The sequence below is a fragment of the Pongo abelii genome, chromosome 8 (genome assembly GCF_028885655.2).
Source record: "Pongo abelii isolate AG06213 chromosome 8, NHGRI_mPonAbe1-v2.0_pri, whole genome shotgun sequence".
NCBI lineage: Eukaryota > Metazoa > Chordata > Mammalia > Primates > Hominidae > Pongo > Pongo abelii.
In genome coordinates, this window is record NC_071993.2 from 8,251,347 (window position 1) to 8,258,359 (window position 7,013).

Consider the following 7,013-nt stretch of genomic DNA (forward strand, 5'->3'; position numbering starts at 1 on the left):
GCCAAAGGGGCTATCTGCATGGTAAAAACGATTGATCACCAGTTAACCGTAATAAAAATATTGTGCCTACTTAAAAAAAAGTAAGTGGAATTTATTTAAGAATTTGAGCGCTGCAGTGTTTCCAGTTTCAAGATGGTCTCCTAAGCTGTTTAGTGAAACTTCTTCCACCTTTCTCCATCCCTCTAGGTGTTTGTTTGTTTGTTTATTTATTTATTTATTTATTTATTTATTTATTTTTCTGAACCTGGATGTAACACATTAAAGGACCCGACGTAAAGAGAATCGAAGGCATTCTAAAATGGCTAACTCTACACTGAAGGATGAGCACATCGTCCGCGGCACCAACCCTCAATATCTGGTGGAGAAGATCATTCGAACGCGAATCTATGAATCCAAGTACTGGAAAGAGGAGTGCTTTGGACTTATGGCTGAACTTGTAGTCGATAAAGCCATGGAGTTAATGTTTGTGGGTGGCGTCTATGGTGGCAACATAAAACAAACACCCTTTCTGTGTTTAATCTTGAAGATGCTTCAGATTCAATCCGAGAAAAGTATCACTGTAGAGTTTATAGAAAATGAAGATTTCAAGTATGTCCACATGTTGGGGGCACTTTACATGAGGCTGATGGGCACTGCAATTGATTGCTACAAGTACTTGGAGCCTTTGTACAATGACTATTGAAAAATCAAGAGCCAGAACCGAAATGGGGGTTTGAACTGATGCATGTAGATGAGTTTATTGATGAACTAGTGCACAGTGAGAGAGTCTGTGATATCATTCTGCCCCGGCTACAGAAACGCTAGCTATTAGAGGAAGCTGAACAACTGGAGCCTTGAGTTAGTGCTCTGGAAGAGGACACGGACGACGTGGAGTCCAGTGAAGAGGAAGAAGAGGAGGATGAGAAGTTGCAAAGAGTGCCATCACCTGATCACCGCCGGAGAAGCTACGGAGACTTGGACAAGCCCCGTCCCTCTCCCACACTGTGCTACAGAAGGAGTAGGAGTCGGTCTCCCAGAAGGCGGACTCGATCTCCCAAAAGGAGAAGCCCCTTCTCCCGCCGAGAAAGGCATCCGAGCAAGAGTCCAAGACATCACCGCAGCAGATCCCGAGATCGGCGGCACAGATCCCGTTCCAAGTCCCCAGATCCTCCCCGTAGTCACAGACACAGGAGCCACTCAAAGTCTCCCAAAATGTCTAAGAAGAGCCACAAGAAGAGCCGGAGCGGGAATGAGTAACAGACTCAGTTTGGTTTTGGTCCAAATGGGCTCCTGTGGATGTGAGGATATCTGTCTATGTGGAAGGATTAAGATCTCCCCAGGCAGCTATAAGAATATTTTAGTTTTTTCTTATCAAGTTTCTCAAACTTTATTTTCAATGAAGGAGGTGCTGAGTTTTGTATCTCTTTTTAATCATAATCAACAACAGTTTCTGACCCAACTTACCTTGACTGTATTCAAACTTATGAGGGTAGAAAAGATCTGAAGGTTGGGGATGTGAATGACAAGGATAGGATGTGGCCACGTAATGACCCTTTCCCTTTTTGTTAAACCGGACACATCTGTAAAAAAAAAAAAAAAAAAAAAAAAAGAAAAAGAATTTGAAAAGGGCAAAAACCTAATTAGGTCATGCACAAAGGGTAAAGACAGGAGACTTGAAGAATACAGTTTCTCTCCTGTAGGCTTTTGCCTGGAGCCTTACCACCTCTTGATCCGCTTGTGCGGTGTTTTCTTTCCTCCTTAATCTCCAAAGGATGCAGCTTCATTCTCTGGACAGGAGAGGGGCCAGCAATAGGGTGAATGTCAGAGAGAGCCAGAAACGAGAAGGGGAGTTCTTTCAAGTCAACACATGATGGGCTTAGACACAATGGAAATGAAGCTCCCCACTGCCACTAAAAAGATTATTTCTCACCATGTTTAATCACCAAAGGGGTCTATGCAAAAGCTGGTATTGATGCAGTTCTGAGTGGGTTCTGATTTTATTGACATGACTTCCACGCTTTTCCAAATACTGCATCTTTCTTTTTCTCCCTGGATCCAGGGTTAGCCATCAGGATGCGACTGTGTGGGAGACCTTAATATTTCTCAAAGTGATAAGTCTTTCTTTCTTTCTATCTTTTTTTTTTCTTTCTTTCTTTCTTTCTTTCTTTCTTTCTTTCTTTCTTTCTTTCTTTCTTTCTTTCTTTCTTTCTTTCTTTCTTTCTTTTTCTTTCTTTCTTTCTTTCTTCCTTCCTTTCTTTCTTTCTTTCTTTCTTTTCTTTCCTTCCTTCCTTCCTTTCTCTTTCCTTTTTTTTTGAGAGACGGAGTCTTGTTCTATTGCTAGGTTACAGTGCAGTGGCATGATGTCAGCTCACTGCAACCTCTGCCTCCCAGGTTCTGCCTCAGCTTCCCAAGTAGCTGGGACTACAGGTGCGTGCCACCATGCCCAGCTAATTTTTGTATTTTTAGTAGAGATGGGGTTTCACCATGTTGACCAGGATGGTCTTGATCTCTTGACCTCGTGATCTGCCTGCCTTGGCCTCCCAAACAGTTGGGATTACAGGTGTAAGCCACTGCGCCCGGCCTCTGTTTTTGACTTAGAAGCAGTGGGGTTGCTCATGAGGAGAACACAAATGTAGATTGAAAACAGTTGACACTTGCCTATTGGTTTTTCAATACTACCCACCTTTTCTTTTTTGAAAAATAATGGACTTAGATGTTTTCTTGGGGGTCTCTATATCAGTTTTACTCTTTACAGATTCACCAACAAGAGCTTATGAACACACTCAAGTGTGTCCTGTTTTCTCCTACCATGTTATTAATAGTCCATCTCTTCCTCACCTCTGTTACTGTTTCCTTGCCTTGATTTTTTTCGTCCAACTTAAACTCCAGGACAAGCCAAAGGGGTTATCCAAAGGTCTCAGTTTTACTACCTTTTTTGTTTCTTTGTTTTTTAAAGGATTATCCTTGCAGTCAACCAACAAACCAATTGCCTGAACCAATGGGAGGTAAGTGCCAAGTGGCACAAAGAGAGCAGAATATTCCAAAGGCTCCCGTGCACCTGCAAGTCTGGTGGCCGGATATGACAAGTTAGTGCTTCTTTGTTTGTTAGCCTTCCAGAGAGAGCTGTCCCCACAGCAGTCATTGGGAGCTTACTTGAGAGGATTTTAAGTAAATACCACTATGAGGCCAATGTGTGCGAACTGTCAATTTGTATTTCTATGATGTGTGACTGTGTTGAAGCAGGCATCATGAATCATTCAGGATTACCCTTATGGAGAGCCTCTAATTCTGCCTGAAGGATTAGGAAAGCAGGGTTTAAACGCCATTCATCAGCCCTGTCTTTCAGGGAGCACTAGTAAAGTCATCCTGTGCCTGACCTACAGTTGAAGCGCTCAATTTCTGAGTCTCAGAGAAAGGTCACCTAAAGGTAATGGAATATTTTTGTCAAGGTAGCATAGTCCTGCTCCCTAAGCTGGCTTGGGAAAATACTCTCTGGGACAGAAGATGGGGAGGAGGGGAGACTCTTAGGGAGAAGAGAGACAGTGGTTCATTGCTCTGGGCATTTCTGAAAAAGGTCTTCCTGAATCATAGGTATTAATGCTGCTTTTAAGAGTATTCCTACTGAAATGCAATGTTTAAATCTTCTCAAAGGAGAGTACATTCACTATCAAGTGGATGCTAAACAGACAAATAGGAGATGTTTTTTCAACAAGTAGTTTGCAATTCCCTTCCTTTTGTGTCTTCTCGGTTCAGGCCTTTAGACAGTATCTGGATCTTTTTTGTGCTTGGCAATCTTAATTATTCTCTGTTAATCACTCTAGGTGTTTGATTGATTTGATTTATATTTAAATACTGAACCAACTTTCACAGAGCAGTGGACTTTATGGAATCATTAACAATGAGAATAAGAAGTGCAATGTAAAGAATGTATATACCCAAAGGAATATAAATCATTCTATCATAAAGACACATGCACACATATGTTCATTGCAACATTTATTCACAAGAGCAAACTAAATGCCAATCAGTGATAGACTAGATAAAAAAATATGGTACATATATACCATGGAATACTATGCAGCCATAAAAAAGAAAGAGATTATGTCCTTTGCAGGAACGTGGATGAAACTGGAGGCCATTATCCTTAGCAAACTAACACAGAAACAGAAAACCAAATACTGCATGTTCTCCCTTATAAGTGGGAGCTCAGTGATGAGAACACATGGACGCATAGAGGGGAACAACACACACTGGGGCCTGCTGGAGAGTAGAAGGTGGGAGGAAGGAGAGGATCAGGAAAAATAACTAATGTGTACTAGGCTTATTACCTGGGTGATGAAATAATCTGTACAGCAATCCCCCGAGACAGAAGTTTACCTAACAAACCTGTACTTGTACCCCTGAACTTAAACTAAAACTTAAAAAAAATGAAATCACGTAGGTTTGGGATTTTAATATTTGGTGTTGGCTTCAATGACCTGCACCAACTATTTTGTAATTGTTGTGAAGATATTTTCATCGTGGCAGATAGCTTTTGGCACAGTGGATCCCTCCTGGACATGCTTTTACTCTTGGCCTCCCACATGGCGTCCTACTCTGGCTCTCCTCCTACCCCACGTGCCTGGCTTCTTCATGTTGGGGGGCCCTAAGGCTCTTCTCTTGGCCCCTTATGTTCTCTCTCTGTCTGTCTTTTCTTTTTGAGGTTGAGTCTTGCTTTGTCACCCAGCCTGGGGTGCAACCCCACGATCTCAGCTCACCGAAACCTCCACTTCCCGAGTTCAAGCGATTCTCATGCCTCAGCCTCCCGAGCAGCTGGGATTACAGTCACCCATCACCATGCCTGGCTAATTTTTGTATTTTTAGTAGAGACAGAGTTTCACCATGTTGGCCAGGCTGGTCTCGAACTCCTGACCTCAAGTGATCCGCCCACCTTAGCCTCTCAAAGTGCTGGGATTACAGGTGCGAGCCACTGTGCCCGGCCCCTTATGCTCTCTATCCATATTTGTGCCTTAGTGATTCATCTTACCTCATGCACTTAAGCATCATCTAGACACTGGTGACTCCAAAATTTACAACTCCAGACTGGACCTCTTTTGAACTCTAAACTGATATTTTGACCTGCTTCCTCAAGATTCCCACTTGGGTTTTCAAATTTAACCTGTCTAAAACTGACATCCAAATGATCACCTTTCCAAACCTACTCCCACTACAGCCTTCCTCATCTCAGCTCATGGAAATGCTACTATTTTCATTTCTTAGGCCAAAATTCATTTATACCCCTAGCACAGATCTGTCTCATGAACTCCAGACTCATATATTCAGTTGCCAACTCGACCTCTTTACCGGAATGTCTCACGATCATCATAAACTTCTATCCAAGGCTAACTCCTTCAAACACACCCCAGCTGTAGCCCCACTCATGGCTCCTTGGTGGGTGCTAATTCTACCTTTGCGTAGGTCAAAACTCATGGAGTTATCCTTGACTTTTTTCTTTCTCCCACATCCACATTTAAACTGTCAGCAGATCCTGTTGGCTAAGCCTTCAGAACTTATCTACACCTTTATTGCTTCTCACTCCTCCTCCCTGTTTCTAACTGCATCACCTTTCTCATGGTAGTGCCTATCACGTTTTTTTTTTTTTGAGAGAATATTTCAGGACACATGGAAATTGTGTAAAATTTACTTATTTATTTTATTTATTGAGACAGGGTCTCACTCTGTTGCCCAGGCTGGAGTGCAGTGGCATGATCTTGGCTCACTGCAACCTCTGCCTCCCAGGCACAAATTATTCTCCTGAGTAGCTGGGACTACAGGTGTGTGCCACCACGCCTGGCTGATTTTTGTATTTTTTATAGAGATGGGGTTTCATCATGTCGCCCAGGCTGGTCTCAAACACCTGGGCTCAAGTGATCTGCCAGCCTCAGCCTCCCAAAGTGTTGGGATTACAGGCATGAGCCACTGTGCCCAACTGATATTTCCAAGATCTTTATTCTTAGTCTTTTCACTCTTTATGGTGTCTTCTGATGAACTGAAGTTCTTCAATGCAGTGTGGTTGAATTTAACGACCATATTTTTTATGGTTTGTTTTTAATATGTCATGTTTTGAAAAGTATTTTCTACCTTGAGGTCATTAAGATATTTGCCTATTTTTCCTTTTACAAGTTGTATAGTTTTGCCTTATAAATTTAGGTATTTTAATCAACCTGGAATTGGCATTTGTGTATAGTATATTTCTTAATTTCCAAATACCCAAGAGTTTTCTAGTTAACTTTTCATTTTTGACTTGTAGCTTAATTACATTGTGGTGAGATAATGAGAATCTCTATGATAATCTTTGAAACTTGTTGAAACTTGCTTTATAGCTCAGCATATGGTAATCTGTGCACAAGCTTGCAAAGAACATGTATTCCACGGTAACTGGGTGAAGCGTCCTACATGTGTCTATTAGGTAAGACCTGTTGATTATGTTGTTCAAAACTTCCTTATTCTTTCCTATTTTTATGTGCTAGATATATCAGTTATTGAATGAGTTGTGTGAAAAATGTTTCACTGTGATTCTAGATTGTTTTTTCTTATAATTTTGTCAGTTTTTCATTATGTATTTTAAGACTGTGCTATGAGATACAAACAGATATGCAACTGTTATATCTTCTTTGTGACTTTATTTTCTCATATTTATGAAGAGATCTTTTAAAAATTAAATAGTTGAGATTAATATATTTTATACCATATACGTTTCTTTTGGCCAATACTTAAATGCATGTTCTTTTCCATCCCTTTATTTTTCACCTCTCTATATCTTGTTTTAGATGTGCTGTTTGCAAACAGCTTATGGTCAAATTTCATTTCATTTTATCTGCTTATATTAGTCTGTTCTTATGCTGCTAATAAAGACATATCAGAGACTGGGTAATTTATAAAGAAAGAAGTTTAATTGATTCACAGTTCCACATGGCTGGGAGGCCTCACAATCATGGTGAAAGGCAAAAGGGGAAGCAAGACATGTCTTACATGGCTGCAGGCAAGACAGCTTG

The 7,013-nt window shown here is 41.1% G+C and overlaps 1 pseudogene; it reads left to right on the forward strand.

Moving 5' to 3' along the window:
- Positions 1-298: 298 nt before the first annotated feature.
- On the forward strand, positions 299-1,236 carry LOC100450004 (pre-mRNA-splicing factor 38A-like; annotated as a pseudogene).
- The last annotated feature ends 5,777 nt before the right edge of the window (positions 1,237-7,013 follow it).